We start from the raw sequence: 18,422 nt of genomic DNA, 5'->3' as shown, positions 1-18,422 counted from the left end.
CTTTCCTACACCTCTCAGCCACTTATGTGCCTCCAACTCTATAACTCCCATCAGTGCATCTTCTTCTGGCGCATCAGCTGCGCAGTTGCCAAATGTGGGAACTTCTAGTGGTCCGCGAGATCTTTGTCTTCAAATTTTAGTACAAGCACTCGCCCCAAGTGCGCTCCTTCAAAAATGATGTTGTTAGGGAGAAATAGAGTTTGCAGAGAGATTTTTCTCTCATCTATGTCTTTGGGCACCCTTGATTTTCCCTTCTGTAGAGGAACATATGCGAGCAGCCTAGTCAGAGGGTCCACACCCTCGGTTTCCACCTCTATTTCTACATCCTCCTCCTCCTCTACCAGGATTTCTTCAAATTCTTCCTCCTCATCGACCTCCAAATTGATCGCCTTCCCCTTTTATTCCATGGTATGCCTAGTCCTTAACAGATTCCTAGGGGAAACACGCACTAGTACCATAGCGTTACACAATAATTTGTCACTGCCTTCACCCCAGTCCTTCTACTATGTCATGTATCCTTAAGACATGCTCATACTAACCAAGTGCTCTCTTATGTTTCCAATTGACCCACTTTTCCTAAGTTTTCTGCCTCGTCGCGACTATTATCTAAATACATGCGATGAACAGCGGTCATAATCAGTACAGTCACGCTTTCGTCGTGGCAGTACATCTGATTCCTGTGACAATCGAATTTCATGCTTCGCCGCGAGTCTATTTGGTATCTTTCGCGACGTTTTGACTGCTTACACTGCCTACTAGCGATGTCAGCACTAAATCTTAGTTATAACCTCACGACGATCTAGATTGGGCAAATTCGTTTCAACAGTCGACCTTCTGGATGTCTTTGAATCTAGTTGTTGGGTCAGTTTGGGTCGCCCTCCTCCCTCTGGCATGGTAGTTCCATCTTTCGTGCTGCTTGTCTTGAGGATAAGCTCCCTCTCTCTCATTTAATGGAGACTCCTCCTATAAAATCACTCACCATTGCTATCATCTGCTAGTTCTTTTGGTTGTATAGTGCTGCTGCCATTTTTGAGTTTGATAGATAGTTGGTGTGAGTGTGACAAGTGTGGGATTGCTTTATAGTTTGCAAGAAGGTGTGGAGTGCTCTTAATCCTATGTAAAGGTTGTGAATGAGAGAGAGAGAGAGAGAGATATTGCTATTTGGGAGACCCATCTTTGAGATTGAATTCTTGGAGAAACACACTGGTTGGACCCTCTGAGAAGGCTTGCGACGTCAAGACCCGGTTGTAAGCTTACTCTTGTTTCATTATTAATACAATCAATGATGATTTCCTATGTCTTGTATGTAATTTACTTGATGGCTCAAGACTTCTTGACTTTGTGAGTAAATAGATCATTGTTATTTTCTGGTTATGTGCTTTATCGTTGTCTTGTGTTGTTTCAGGTCAATTACTCTCTCAGGAGAAGGAAACGAAAGCTGGAGTAGCGCAACGGAGGTTCATCGACCACCGGTTTGAGGTAGGCCTCCAACGATGAATATTTAAGGGAATCAATTGTTGTTTTGTCCTTGTTGTGACTAGACCCACTCTAGGGCAAGAGGGGTTGCCTCTGTCTGTAGAGGGAACACTTTCCTGCATCACAAGTTGGCGACTCCACTAGGGAGTCCTTTGTATGTTGCCTCCCTTGTTTGCTCTTGACTTGATTTTAATTTGGTGTCTTTTGAATTTTGGGGATACACTATAAGTCTTTTGGGTTACCTGGGTTGATCTAGGAGATCCCTACATTGATAGAAGGATTGACTGGTTTTTGTTTGCGAGTTCTTGTTCATTTATCATTGTTTTTTTGTATCATCGTGGAAAATAGCTTAACAGTCGCGTCGTCGTCACCTTTACTCTTTTGCACAGTCCTGTGCATTGCTGAATCCCGTCGCACAATCACGACAACTCTGAAATCGGTCCATCGTGGAAGAGACGTGTACTCTCACGATGACATCGCTCTGTCGCTACAGACACTGGCTTATCGCCACTAGTTGCTTGTGTAGTACCCGCGAAGATTCCTGTAGAATTGTTTTTTCAATTCTACCTCCTCAATTTACCAGTCTTGTTGACCCCTTGCCTTCTTTCTCTTGCTCAGTGGCTTGTTCTTTGACTGTTTATGGTTAAGGCACTCTTTCTTTGGCTTTATTGAATGAATCTTGCATTTTTGCCTGTGTGACCTAGTTCGTTCTTTCAAGTGATTGAATCAATTGGCTTGGTTTCTGGTTTGCCCAAGGTTCATTGCAACCTTCTTTTTGGTTTGTTTGAGCCTTCTCCATTGCTTGTTTCTGGTTGATTTTTTAGTGAAAATTATCGAACCAATCTGTAAATTGATTCAGGTTCTTTTCACTACCGAACATAGATCACAATTGTTTGGATCAACTGTTTTTTTCACACTTGCTTGTTTGCTTGTTTGTTTCTCTTAAAATTAAAGCAATCAAAATCAAAAGACTGCATTCATTTAGTATACAAAAGTGAAGGTAAATTTGCATTTCGAGTTTGCATATTGGAAAGCAAATGATAAAATCTACCATTAGTAGTATTCGTGCACTATAGGGTTGACATGTTTTTGCATTGTGTCTCTTGGTTTTCTCGGTTTGGGAATGATCCCTCTACCCTCCTGTAAGTAGGTGTTTATTGAAGAAAAAGGATATTTCACTCATTCTAGCTACGTAGGTTTTGTTGTATAAATACGGTAAGGCTTGAAAACTGAAACATAAATCAAGATCAACCTTAAAATGAACTGAATGAACTTAACAACGCATTGGAACATAACGCACACTATTTAGAGGTCTAGGCTAGAGATGTGCTCTGACATCGTTAAACCTAATTGCTATTGCTTTCACTCAAGGTTGGGTGATTCCTCCTTATGTGACTCAGTACTAGTCTAGCATGGAATTGTGCTCTCAGTACCGTCGAGTATATGTTGGGAGACCCCACTAGGTTATCATCCTATATCCCTAGGAAGCTGTGTCTGCCACCTTGCAAACCGTAACGCACTGAACACAGCATTCGAGAAGATTGACTGTCGTACGGAAAGTCCTTGGTTTTTATATGATCACCAAGGTGTATATGCAGTTTTACAGGATGTTTGGTAAACCTTTTTCCTAGTTTCTCCAAAGCAGTCACTTTCATTCCTTTTCGGACTCCTTAAAAGAAAAGGTCCATCTAAGCACTTGTCACTTCAGGCTCATTAAATACTCGAAGGCGACTAGAGTCATATTTTCGTCCTTTTCTCGACTCTTTAAAGATGAAAAGGTCAAGTTCTGTTCCTGTGTCTTAAAATTTATTCGACCACGTTCACACTTACCCGGTTAGATCTTGTTGCATTTTAGTTTGCGTAGGGTTATTTTTCCTTACTCGATTAGTTATCCCTAGGGCTTTTGAGTTAAATCATCCTGGCAGAATCACTGATCCCGTCTCCCGTTCCAAGTGACCAAGGATCCCCATCTTCTGTCGCTCTTGAGGTACCAGTTGTTAGTGATACTCTCCTTGTTATTCCAAGTATCCAACAGCTTAACTCTCGCACTCCAAAAGACGAGTCTTACGATATTTGTTGGAACCCCATTTGGGAACCTCCCAAAGAAGATTTTCCCCTTACTCCTCCTAGTGTTTCGATCCAAATGTCTTCTTCTGACATGGATGACACATCCCCTGTCACGAGTGAAGAGTCCTTTGTGACGAGTAGTGAAATTCCTATCCCGACGGAAACTTCACCCTTTCGTGTCACCTCCCTTGGTATCATGCGACTGTTATGTTATAATGCTCTAGCTAATATCATGGGTTATAGGTCTCCCCTTACAAGTTCCATGTGATCTTGTACTATCACTCTGACTACAGGATCTTTTACTCCCCAGATTCATAAGGTGACATATGTCCCGACTATGCCAACCGTTTGTGTGGCTTCCACAGCCCCCGCTGTTAGTGCCGCCAATACATCTTCAATGGTGACCACTATTGCTAGACCTTCGGTAGGTCCTTCACACAGTGGCCCTGCGGCGCCCATATCTGGGGTTGTTGACCCTAGCCTAAGTGCCCCACCTTCTTCTGGTTCTATTCCAGTAGGGGGCATATGATCAACCTCTTCAAATTACTTAGAGTCTGGATCGTCAAAATCAGTTTAATTATTATGACTCTTGAGGAGCTCATATTTATCATCTTGGACCTATAGCATCTCAACCTTTTGTTGAGGTCTCGGTTCCATTATCTATCGCTTGGGGTACCACAACTTACCATGGTGGCCAAGAGCAATTTTCAAATGTTCAAGGACCACCCTATCAAAGTCAACCATCTTACGGGTAGTAGTCTTACAGACAACCATACTATGGACAGCCTTATCCAGGGCAAATTGTCGGCCCACAAGGACAACCCATTCTGGAGCAACCTTCAGCCTTCAGTGGGTCTTCCTTCACGTACATTGGGAAACCTTCTGGTAACCCAGGACAACCTTACATTCAACAAGGCCAACCTAGTACCCAACAAGGCTTCCCTTCTAGACAAGTTGGTTAGTGTCAAATTCAACAAGGACAACCAATTGTCCAGCCTACTCAACCATCTGGTCAGCGTGGAAAGCCTTTGGTTCGACAAGGTCAACCCAATTCCCAGCAAGTCCAAGCTTCTGGGAAAATGGGCCAACCTCAACCAGGCCAAACTTCTAGCCAGGTGGCTCAACCTCTATCCTCTCAAGGACATCTGTCTGGGCCTGCTCAACCGGGCACTCAAATGATCATTGCTTCTCAAGCTCCACCCGGTTTTCAGCGCTAGTCTGGGCTCCAGAACCAATCTAGTCTTCAAATTTAGGTTGGATCCCAATCCCAACCTGCTTATCAGATGCAGCCTGGCTCCCAGGCTCAATTTGGGGCCCAACCGCCTTATGGTTTTTAGCAATCCCAAGGGCAAACCCATTTTGCCCCATACCAAAATTATCAACAACTGTAGGTGAGTCCCTACTAGAATTGACAGCAACCATATGTTGCTCCTGCAGGCCAAGTTGGTAATCAGTGGAATGCTGGGGGGAAGATCTATGGTCAACCATCCAGTTCCAGCTATAACCCCTATGGACAAAACCCTTCTAGGCCAAATCTGTCTGGACAAAATCAGTGGGGAAAACAAGCAATTGGGTGGAATTCTGGTACTGCCTCCTACCCGTGACCTCAGATGTCCTTTAATCCTCAATTACCCTTCTTAGGAACGTTGGAGTTACCGGATGTGTCCAAACTGAAAAATGATCCCATTCTTCATAATCCGTATTGGCCGCCAGTTCCAACTAAAATTCCTGGTGATTGTCTCAAGTTTGACAGTAAAGCTGGAGAAGATCCCTAAGCCCATGTTATGACTTACAATCTATGGTGTTTGTCAAATTCATGGCTTGATGATTCAATCTGGCTCCACCCTTTTCAATGGACCCTCACTGGCTCTGCTGCTAAATGGTATATTGAGCTAGCTCGCGGATCTTTTCAGGACTTTAACTCATTGGTAATGGCATTTTTAACTCATTTTCAGTTGTCGATTCGATATGAGATAGGCACACATCTCCTGACATCCTTAAAACAAACCACAACCATGCACATCTCCGATCATATCCATGAATGGAGATGGCGTCACCGTTTGATTAAGTTTTGGATTCCCGATAAACTTTTGATCGACTGGTTCACAACCTTGTTTGTTAGTCCGATAGCCCGGTACATTGCTATCGGGGCATGTGTAACTGAAGAGCAGGCTATTGCACGTGCTCAGTACCTTGACTCAGTTTACTCCCAGTTCGGAACACTATATGATTATTTGCCTGGTGCCCCGAGGCCTAGAACTCCCAAATTCGTGCCAACACCATCTGTTGATGGTGTCATTAGTTCTGTTAATCCATCCTCTAAGAAATATTCTGCGAACCCTGGGAAGTAAAAGTTGAATGCCTCGAATGAAAATACTTCTCAGGTTGTATCCAATTCTAGTAACACTTCTGAGGTTAACGCCATTCAGTCCACCACGGCGGACAAAGCCTCGAAAGGGAAAAAGAAGGGAAAAGGGAAGAATAAGGCTGATCAACTGAAGCAGGATTCCCCTAAACCTCCACTTGAGGAAGGTACCAAACGTAAGCCTAAGTATCCTTGCCTTATCTATGATGAGGATCACTATACCAAAGACTACCCGAAGCGGTCTGAAGTTGGTCATTTTTTGAAAGGTGCCCCTGGGACTCCTGCTGTGCTCAAAGAGCATTTTCCCTCGCAGCAAATGCAAATGGTTGCTGATCCATCTCAATCCTTTTCCCCCTTTGGTTCTCAATTATTTATGGCTGGGACGATTCCCGTCCACATTAGTACTCGAGAAAAAGAATATCCGTCGCCTGCCGGAAAGGAGGCTAAGGTCACCTCTAGTGCTCCTCCATCCAGTTTAGGTCCCCTTCATATCGAGCGGCCTAGTACTAAAGCGGTCATCCGACCTCCTCCTAAGGGCATTCTCCGGAAGTCTTCTACAACCCTAATGCTCGTGCTGCTTGTAGTGGTTCCAGCTAGGGTACTAGACTGGACTCTATATTTAATATCGACCGAGGTGCGTAAGCTTAGAGGCGTGGTCTAAAATATATAGACATAAAGAATTACCTCCCAGGTGATTATGAGGTAGATTGCAAGGCTTCTTTACGGAAGACTGTTATATGCAGCCTATCCTTCACACACCTAGATTACCCTACTGATATATTTGACTACAATGTTGGTTATGAGATGCATCTATCAAGGCAAACTATGAATCTAAGTACTGTGTATGACTGTGGCAATGATTCTAACCTCCTTACAGAGGTATCACTCAGAAAACCTTTGCTTGGTAAACACACACAGCATGCAAGATATTTACACTATTAAACTATACAAAAAGAACATAAATAGACTGTGAAATGAAGCAGAGTTTATGAGCATGCATCTATAAATCACACAGAGACCGAATCCCTTACAAGACTCTCGTTCCAGATCCTAGTGCTGACCATTCAACATAACCATAAACCCTTCATATGCGCACACCATATACATGTAATGAAATTCAAAGGATAAAGGAATCGAAAGCTTATATGACTGCAACCCGTATGCTATGTAAATCAACAGTTATGTAAATCAAAACTATGATGCAACCCATGTGATACATAAATTGAATCCAATACAACGCTGTGCAAACATATAAATCGAATCTAATACAACGCTGTGCAAATATATATGAACTGAAATGTAACAAAACGAAAAGCAGTATACCAAACGAAGAACGCAGGGCCTGTCCGCGCCTAAGGGTATACTGACTACCACCGTTCAGCAATCAACCAATGCAAAAGGGTATACACACGTTGTGACTGTAAATGGTTCTGTCTATTAACTAAAACTCTGTTCTGAGAAAATGTTTCAACGATTGATTAACCTTCAAACATTGAACTAACTGTATTTACACATGCGTACACACAGCCATGTCATCGATACATTGAATGTACATAGTGCTGTTGCCGCGTTTATTACATAGCCTTTTCAAAATGTTTCCATACCATATGTTTCAAAAAGAACAAAAATCAAAATGAAAATAGAACGATGCTGTTGCTGCTTTTATGCGCCAGAGTACCCTGCTTTGACTGAAGTTGACCGCATGCATAGGAGGCTCGATTTGGCTGGGAGATAGGTGTTTGTCCATGCTTGGACATTTTGCTTTTCGCCCATGCCTTTCGTTCTCGCTCATCTGCTGCGCCACATGTCAAACGGTAAGCCCATTACAGGATGTGGGTACTTCCTGTAACCATGTCATCAAAAACCTCTAATTCTGGAACATAAAACCCCTAAATTAATTTCTATGCAATTTAATAACTATAGAACGATTAATAATCAATATTCAAGGATTTTGAGGGATAAATGATGAAAATGTATGGATAAATGATGTGTTTCTGGGAAGGAAAAAGGGTCTTAGGATGATACCAACATCTCTCCCCGACTTAAGGACTTAGCATGTCCTCATGCTACCCCAGAAGTACTCCCCTTGAACTCTGTGCCTGCATGGATCTCTGCTGCCTTGAGCAGGGTATCTACATTCTTCTTCACCTGGTGATCCTTCTGTCCCTTGAGCTCCCGCTTTAACTTTTTATATTTCTCTTTAAGAGCCTTCTTCTGATTGTACCACTTAGTGGCCCAGTTGGAAATCTTAGATTGCTCAGTCTCTAACTCACTGATTCTTTCCTTGAGCTTTTCATTTGTCTTCTGTGTTTCTTTGCTTTGCGCCTTGAGCATTTCATTTTCTCTTTTAATAACCTTTTCCAACATGTTAGCTTCCATGAGCTCTTCTTTCAATTCTTCAATTTGTTTTTCTAACTTCTTCTGTCTTTTGGTGGGAGGTGGTGAACATTTCTCCTGTTTGTTATGGCTTTCCACCTCTATGTCAACTTCTGGTGCTGGTGGTGAATGATCACCACTTTCAACATCCATTTGTGCAGGGGCATGAGATTCAAATTGGTCTTCTTGCAGGTGAGTTTTTGGTGTCCTCCTTGTTCTTCGGGAGTAGGTGGTAAAAATTTTGTCTTTCTCAGCCCTCTTGGCATCCTCTTTTTGCATGTTCCTGGTCCTTATGCTGCCCACAGGTTGAGGTGCTCTGCTGGCCTTGGATACTGTAATTTCCTCATCTATGTCCTTCATAAACCCAGAATCTTCTTGCACTTCTTCTTTTTCCTCCTCATCTCTGATTTGGTTGACAGCTAGGAATTCTTTCCATGGTTTTCCTCGTTTCTGCAACTCATGTTCAATGAGGATTTTAATCAGGCCAAAATGGTACAGGCTTTTGTCCTCATTCCCTTTTTGTTTCTGGATAGTTTTGGCCATCTTTGTTAAACTTTGCAGCAGAAAATATGGCACACTGATTACACATTGTTTCTTTAAATGGAGGAGTAGCTTGATGTGATAGAGATAAACAATGCTGTATCTACCTTCACATGTTATAAACTTCTGAAGAATGTAAACCATTTCATCCCAAGGATGAACTAACCAACTTCTTGGAACTCCCTTCTTCCAATTTACTGAGGAAACTCTAGATCTGGACATGAACTGTGTCCATGATTTCTCCTTGAACTGCTTGGTTTTGAAGTACTTTTCTCCTTCAGGACTAATTCCAATTGCCTGGGCTATAGTATCCTCTGAGATTCTGAAGGAGAAGTTGCCTATTAGGGCCTTTTCTCCATTAAAGGTAAAGGTAAATTGTTTTGTGACTTCTTCATTACTCCCATGGAATTTTTCCAGAAAAGGTAGCCACTGTGTTTCTCTAAGAATCTCAATACAATCTTCATGGTACTGTGAGCTATCGAATGTACTAGGTTCAACCCTATTAGTCATGGTGATGGCAGAGGGTTGTGCCTCTAACCCTTCTCTGTCTATACCCTTAAAATTTAAACACAGAGATATCAAGTTGATTACCTGGTATATATCGCTTCCTCCAGTCTTCAATTATGGTGCTTAGCTGGTCGATATGACTGCTATGGGTGTTAGAAGTAGAATGGTGATGCTTCCCTTTTCGGCGCTCACCGGTTTCACTGTGTAAACCGACCCCAAACAGTGATACTCCCCTCGGCGCTCCTTGTTCGGATTTTCACTTTGTAACCCCACTCAAATGATAACAATCTCCTCGGCGTTCCTTGCTTCACTCTTTTACTTTGTAACTCTACTCGAATGATAACAATCTCCTCGCATTCCTTGCTTCAAACTTTCACTTTGTAAGTTATGGGAACCGAGGATGTGAAATACCCTGTACTCGCCTTATAATGCAATCATTCAAAAAAAAAAAAACAGAGTGCTGTACGCTTGTATGCATGTTAGCATAAGAATGCTGAGAGCATACCCATAGTGCTGAGCTATAATGCTGGGTGGCGAGGTTATGATTCGGGTGTGTGCGGTGTAAAACATATAGGCCGCTTGTTATAATTTGACTGTATGGAGTGAAGAATATATATAGGCCGCTTCTATCTCATCCTTTATATTTTTTAAAAAACAAACACACAGCTCACCACGTGCCCTTTTTAATTATACTCGGTCATGTAGAGAATGTTGGTATGCCTGGAGGGTATATGACATGGTGAATGTGTTGGTGATGGGTTTTAGGGATAGGTTGATGTAGGGAAATGATGAAATTTGGTGGGATAAGGGTGATGAGTGGATGTATGAAGATGTCCTTGAAATCAATTACAACAGCTTATAGTCACCAAAATTACATTAAAAACTAATCTAGGAAATTAAATGTCCAAGAACAGGAATACATTACTCTTTTGTTGATCATTTGAAATGCTGAGTTGCTAATCCTTTTGACTATTCTTTTTGACAGGTCCTCTGAGGGAGGTTGAATACACAGGTCCTTTGAGAAAAGTTTTGAAGATATAACAGGTCCTTTTTGAAAAATTTGAATGTACAGGTCCCTTTTTGAAGACTGAAAATGTAATAGGTCCCTTGGAAAAACTGAAGATGTTCATGCAGCTCTTTGTATTGTTACAGGTTCACTGAGCTTGCAGTTTGCTGGAGTGTTGGTGCCCAAATCCTTGTAAAAGCTTGGTGGAAGTCTGTTGAAGTAGCCTTTGGTGTCAAGAAAAAAAAATTTTAACAGGTCCCAACTGAATGTTTTAAACAGGTCCCTTACTGCTGGTTGGAATGTCTCAAACAGGTGTCAATTGCTGCTGGTGTTGGTAGCATAGATGTCTGAACAAAACAGGTCCCCCTGCAAACTATTTATAACCAGGTCCCTTTGAAAATCATGACAGAACAACTTATTTGTTAAAGTCTAGAATGCTGGAAACAAGCTGCTGTTGAAAATTTACAGTGAAATATAGGATAAGAAATCTGAAGAATTTACAAGGGAGAGATAAAAGTAACAGAACAGATGTCTCCCTCTCCCCGACTGAAAGTTTGACTTGTCCTCAAGTCATGATGCAACTGAGAAATGAAACAATGAACAACAGAAATAGAATTCATACCCGCCAATAAATTGGTTTTCAGGTAGGAATTCGGGGTTAGATTGTGCCAGATACTGGTTTTCACATCTAACCCATTATTATTTTATTTTTTTTTAGTTTTTGTTTTATTTAGTTTTTATTTTTATTTTTTTTTTTATTTTATTTTTATTTTTCTTCTTGATTTTGAAATTGAAAGAAAATGAAACTAAGGCAGTGATACTGCAGCTGAGGGCTGCAGTACCTCAACCTCTTCTTGCTGAGATAGTGTATTGAGAAAATCTTGCTTGCTGATGGGCTTGTTGTACAGCTTCAGGCGATGACCATTGACTGTGAAAGAATGACCTTTGCCATCAATAGTTTGGAGTTTTACTGAACCATTGTCATAAGCCTGAACAATTTCATAAGGGCCCATCCAATGGGTGGTGAACTTAGCTTTATGATCCTTGAATTTTGAATCAAAAAGCAGAGCCCAGTCACCTTCTTTGAAGTTCTTCTTCTTAATGTGTGAATCATGCCATTGCTTCCGGTGCTTTTGCATGAGGGTGGTGGTTTGTTCTGCTTGCTGCCTCATCTCATCCAGCTGGTTCAACTGCTGGATTCTCTCTTTTTGTGCTTGATCCAAATCAATTAGTAAATCTGCAGCTAATTTAAAAGTGTGAATTTGGAATTCAATAGGAAGCATGACATCCTTACCGTACACCAACTGGTATGGTGTAAATCCGGTGGTATCTTTCCAAGTAATCCGGTAAGCCCAGTGTGCCTCTTTGAGCTTTTCCTCCCAGTTTTTGCGGTTCATTGCAACAGTTTTGGTAATGATCCCCTCCAAAGTCTTGTTGGTTGATTCCACCTGCCCATTGGCCTGTGGATGGTAGGGGGTACTTTTCCTATGCTTTATTTGGTACTTGTCTGTGATGTCCTTCATGAGCTTGGAGGTGAATTGGGTACCTTGATCAGTGACAATTTCTCTTGGCACTCCATACCTCACAAAGATCTCCTCAAAAAGGAAATTGACTACTGTGTGTTCGGTTGCTCTTACCAGTGCTTTTGCTTCTGCCCACTTTGTGACATAATCAGTACACACTAAGATGTACTTCTTACCATTAGAGGCTGGGTTGATCGGTCCTATGAAGTCCAGAGCCCACTTATCAAATGGTTCTAAGTGAACTTGGGGCTGAAGGGGCATCTGATCGGTAGCTGTGGGTCTGCCCATCCTTTGGCAGCTGTCACAACTCTTTACATACTTCTTGGCATCCTTGAAAATGGATGGCCAATAGTATCCAAGAGTAAGAACTTTGAAGGCTGTCCGCTTCGCTGCAAAATGCCCACCACACGGTTCATCATGGCAAGATTTTAGAATGTCAATTACCTCATCATTTCGTACACATCTCCTAATGATCATATCAAAACCAGTGTAAAAGAGATCGCCATTGAGCCATGAATATCTAACACTTTGTTTGATCAGTCTTTTCCTTTCCTTTGCAGTGAAATGTGGAGGTGTCCTACCTGTAGACAAGTAATTAGCTAAATCAGAAAACCAAGGAGTTACTATGGAAATTGCGAATAAGTGCTCATCTGGAAAAGAGTCCTCAACAGGAACAATCTCACCTGGATTTTGCAGTCTAGAGAGGAAATCTGCCACCTGGTTTTCTTTGCCTGGTCTATCTAACACTGTGATGTTAAATTCCTGCAGCAATAGTAACCATCTGGTAACTCTGCCACTAGTTATTGGTTTATTCATGAGATGTCGAATGGCAGAGTGATCAGTATGTACAAAGACTTCATAACCAGTTATGTAATGGCGAAATTTATTCACAGCATAAATGATGGCAAGTGTTTCCTTTTCTGTAACTGTATAGTTTAGCTCGGCAGGTGTGAGATTTTTACTAATGAAATAAATTGCATATGTACAAGATTCTTCTTTTTGGCCTAAGCATGCACCTATGGCAGTGTCAGATGCATCGGTAAAAATATGAAATGGTAAACTCCAATTAGGCCCTCTCAGGACTGGTGCAGTAGATAGTTTCTTCTTAAGTTGTTCAAATGCATGTTGGCAGTTCTCAGTCCAATTGAAAAATACATCTTTGGCAAGAAGTTTAAACAAAGGTAAGGCTATCTTGCTAAAATGTTCAATGAATCTGCGGTAATAGCTAGCATACCCAAGAAAACTTCTTACCTCTCTCTGGTTCTGTGGAATAGGCAAATCGGCAATAATCTGTATCTTGGCTGGGTCAACCTGGATGCCTTGAAAAGAGATATAATGGCCCAACACTATCCCTTCATTTAGCATCATGAAGCACTTTTCGTTGCTGAGGGACAGGTTAGCTTCAATACACCTTTTCAAAACTCTTTCTAGATTTCCTAATGCATGTTCAAAAGAATTGCCATATACTGAAAAATCATCCATATACACTTCAACACAATCATGTATCAAATCAGCAAAGATAGCTAACACAGCTCGCTGAAATGTAGCTGGAGCGTTACAAAGTCCAAATGGAAAAACATTGTAGGCATAGGTGCCCCAAGGACAGGTGAAGGTGGTTTTGTCCTGGTCTTCAGAGGCAATCCGGATCTGGTTGTAGCCACTGAAACCGTCAAGAAAGGAAAATGATGATTTGCCGGCTAGGGTGTCTAACACTTGGTCAATGAATGGCAGTGGGAAGTAGTCTTTGAGTGTGGCTTTGTTCAGCTGTCTGTAATCAACACAGATACGCCACTTGCCATTCTTCTTAGGCACAATAACCAATGGGGATACCCACTGACTGTCAGAAATAGGATATATAAAGTTGACTCTTAAAAGTTTTTGCAACTCCTCTCTGACAATGTCTTGGAGCATGGGGTTCATTCTTCGTTGTGGTTGCCTCACCGGTTTAATGGTGCTATCTGTGTAGATGTGGTGAGTGCATGTGTCGGGGTGAATCCCATGCATGTCAGTGTAATCCCAAGCAAAGGCTTTTTGGTACTTCGTCAAGAGTCTAATCAATTTTTCTTGTTGAGATGAGTCTAGGTGGTTGCCTATGTTCAAAGTTTTGCCCGGACTGATCTCTATGACTTGACTCTGAGTATTGGTGATGGATTGAACTGGAAAGATGTCATGAAATGTAGATTGCAAGGAGTGGATAGTGCATGTTTCTTGAAAGTTTTGAGCTAGAAGTACATCTGCAGCATTATATTGTTCATTTCTCAAATTTTCAGATATATCAGGCTGTGAGAGAAATAATTCTACCAAATCAGTATTGTCTTCATGGAAATCATAGATCTGGTCAATGCTAAAAACAGATTGTACCTCTTCTTTGTCATTAAATTTGTCATCAAGCCACAAGTTATGTGTGACTGCAGGTGATTGTGCCGATGGATAGAGGGTGAGTTGTTTCCTTTCGGTCCCTCTAGAGATAATCATGTTACCTGATCGGCATCCAATAAATGCATCAGCAGTCGCTAACCATGGTCTGCCTAGAATGATAGGATGTCCTCCTAGATTGGATTTGGGTTGAAGGACTAGGAAATCCACCGGATACTCCCAAGAGTCCAGTGAAACAATGATATCTTCCAAAATCCCCTCAGGAATGACTTTGGACCTATCAGCTAGTTCAAGAACAATTGTGGTATGTTGCAAATTCACAAGCTGGAGTGTTCTCATAGTTTCAAGGGTCATGACATTGATTGCAGCTCCAAGATCTATCAAAGTGTTTGGGATCCGTATGTTGTTAATGATGGTGGTTACTTTTGGAATGCCTGGATCAACATACTTCTCCATGGAGATGGTATTGGTCATAAGGCCTGCTAAATTTCCTAAAACATGAATGGTCTGAGGATCAATCCTCTTTCTAGCAGGTTTCTTGAGACACATGTCTTTGATGGCTTTGGTGTAAATAGGAATGTCCTTTATAGCTTGCAGCAAAGGAATTTTTATGTAGACATTTTTAAGTTCATCCAAGACATCAAATTGTGGTGGAGGCAGTGGTGGTTTTACTTGGACCAAACGGTCTGGAAAAGGTGGTTGCAGTGATTGCATCTGTTTGTCTTTGGTTTCACTGCTTGGTTGTGTTTGAGTTGTCATTTCATTTTCTTTTTCTAAGTTTTCTTCTTGCTGATTTGTTATTGGAGAATCCTTTTGGAGCACCCTACCAGACCTCAGATTAATGTTTTGTAAGGGCAGTGTGGAGTAGGAAGTTCCTTCCTCTACATTATAAGCTGGCCTCTCTGCTCTATTGTTCGGATTTGGGACAGTTTGAGTAGGTATTTGTGTGGGTCTGGGAGGTTGTGGATTAGTTGGAAATTGAAGTTGTGGTACATTTATTTGTGGAGGAGCAGGCAGAGTTTGTTGAGAAGGTTGGGGCTGATAAACAACTGGCTGAGGGTGCTGCTGATATGGCTGTGAATGTGATGGATATGGCTGTTGGTACTGCTGATATGGCTGTGAGTAAGGTGGGTATGATTGAGGATACTGATGGTAGGATTGGGAATACTGTTGAGATGGTCTCCATTGATTTTGTGATTGGGTTCCATGCTGCCATGGCATAGGTATATTCCATGAGTTTTGTGCATACATCTGATCATTCATAGGAAATTGCATATTTTGATTAGGAAACATACCTTGGGGTGCTTGCCTTGGCTGCCATGGTCGCTTTGCACCCATGTAGTACACGTTCTCCATCTCTGTGCTGGCTGCCATGTTACAGTTCTGCACAATTTTAACTTTAGGACAGTTAAACATATCATGATGCTCAGTACAGAAAGCACATACTTGTATATTCTCTAGAGGACAGTCTTTTAATGCATGCTTCTTGCGACACTTGGGGCAGAAAATAGCCATGATATTGTCTTCTTCCTCCTGTTTCTTTTTGGCTTTTAAGGTATCAATTTGGTTTCCTAGAGTACTCAACAAATCTGTTTTGAACTCTTCTAAAAGATTACCAATTTCAGCCCGGGTGACACTAGCAGAGGCAGTTTTTGTGACCCTAGATGACAAGGTTCTCTTTCCCATTTTGGCTTTACTTCTTGAATATTTTTCACACAGTTCAGCTATTTCTTCAAAGGGTAAGGCAGAGATATCACCTTTGCCCATTAAGTTGAGATCATCCATGTATTCTTCCGGATACCTTTCAAAAATATTGTGCGGACTAGATCAGGAGGCATTGTTCGGTGTTTAGATTTTTGCAAGTTATAGACAAACCGTTCTAGATATTCTTCTAAGGTTTCATCCTCCTGCTGACTCATTCTAAAGATGTCATCTTTAGAGTCTTTGGATCTGCAATAAGGCTGATATTTCCTCAGAAATATTCTCCTCATGCCATCCCAATCTACTATGGCATGCTCACCTAGCCCCATAAACCATTTCAAGGCTGCTGCCTTTAATGTGGCTGGAAACAATCTCAGTCTGTGAGCATCATCTATATATCCATAAGTTCGACACACAATATCGAACTCGAATAAGAATGAGTCCGGATCCTCTGATGCCATTCCATAGAAATTGGGTAGCACGGATGGGGGTATATTTTTCATTTTAATCTCCTCATCCTCCTGTGGTTCTTGTATAGGGAATTTAAAAGTGGATTCCTCCTCCTCTTGATGGGGAACTGATCCAGATCCCTCCTCAGCCATTCTACTTGGTCTCTTAGTGTCTCTTGGTGGAAAAGAGAGAAAGGAATATTGTTTGGTAATGGTGCTACTTCTCCCTTGTGTAGAAGATTTAGGAAAAGGTTGCTGCTGTGATTTATGTGCAAACAGAGTTCCCCTCTTAGCAAGAGTAATATGCTGTCCTGAATAAAATTTCTCAGCTAATGTTTGAATATCCTCCTCAGTTGGTGTTGTATTCCCTGGAGAGTCTGCTCCTGATGATGATGGATTAGTGTTGAGATGGTGGGGGGTTCTCACAAATCTCCCTTGATTGTCTCTAAGTCTAGGCATAAATGAACATGATTCTAACTGTGTTTTTGGTTGTTTTTGTGTATTGAAATTTTTTTCTTTTTGTTTGAATTCTTTACGTACGCCTCCCCGGCAACGACGCCAAAATGTAGTGGTTCCAGCTAGGGTACTACACTGGACTCTATATTTAATATCGACCGAGGTGCGTAAGCTTAGAGGCGTGGTCTAAAATATATAGACATAAAGAATTACCGCCCAGGTGATTATGAGGTAGATTGCAAGGCTTCTTTACGGAAGACCGTTATATGCAGCCTATCCTTCACACACCTAGATTACCCTACTGATATATTTGACTACAATGCTGGTTATGAGATGCATCTATCAAGGCAAACTATGAATCTAAGTACTGTGTATGACTGTGGCAATGATTCTAACCTCCTTACAGAGGTATCACTCAGAAAACCTTTGCTTGGTAAACACACACAGCATGCAAGATATTTACACTATTAAACTATACAAAAAGAACATAAATAGACTGTGAAATGAAGCAGAGTTTATGAGCATGCATCTATAAATCACACAGAGACCGAATCCCTTACAAGACTCTCGTTCCAGATCCTAGTGCTGACCATTCAACATAACCATAAACCCTTCATATGCGCACACCATATACATGTAATGAAATTCAAAGGATAAAGGAATCGAAAGCTTATATGACTGCAACCCGTATGCTATGTAAATCAACAATTATGTAAATCGAAACTATGATGCAACCCATGTGATACATAAATCGAATCCAATACAACGTTGTGCAAACATATAAATCGAATCTAATACAACGCTGTGCAAATATATATGAACTGAAATGTAACAAAACGAAAAGCAGTATACCAAACGAAGAACGCAGGGCCCGTCCGCGCCTAAGGGTATACTGACTACCACCGTTCAGCAATCAACCAATGCAAAAGGGTATACACACGTTGTGACTGTAAATGGTTCTGTGTATTAACTAAAACTCTGTTCTGAGAAAATGTTTCAACGATTGATTAACCTTCAAACATTGAACTAACTGTATTTACACATGCGTACACACAGCCATGTCATCGATACATTGAATGTACATAGTGCTGTTGCCGCGTTTATTACATAGCCTTTTCAAAATGTTTCCATACCATATGTTTCAAAAAGAACAAAAATCAAAATGAAAATAGAACGATGCTGTTGCTGCTTTTATGCGCCAGAGTACCCTGCTTTGACTGAAGTTGACCGCATGCATAGGAGGCTCGATTTGGCTGGGAGATAGGTGTTTGTCCATGCTTGGACATTCTGCTTTTCGCCCATGCCTTTCGTTCTCGCTCATCTGCTGCGCCACATGTCAAACGGTAAGCCCATTACAGAATGTGGGTACTTCCTGTAACCATGTCATCAAAAACCTCTAATTCTGGAACATAAAACCCCTAAATTAATTTCTATGCAATTTAATAACTATAGAACGATTAATAATCAATATTCAAGGATTTTGAGGGATAAATGATGAAAATGTATGGATAAATGATGTGTTTCTGGGAAGGAAAAAGGGTCTTAGGATGATACCAACACTGCTCAACACTACAACATCG

The sequence above is a fragment of the Pinus tabuliformis genome, chromosome 9 (genome assembly GCF_031772625.1).
Source record: "Pinus tabuliformis cultivar Carrire ecotype Pingquan chromosome 9, CPIR1, whole genome shotgun sequence".
Classification (NCBI taxonomy): Eukaryota; Viridiplantae; Streptophyta; class Pinopsida; order Pinales; family Pinaceae; genus Pinus; species Pinus tabuliformis.
Note: the sequence above shows the minus strand (reverse complement) of the source record.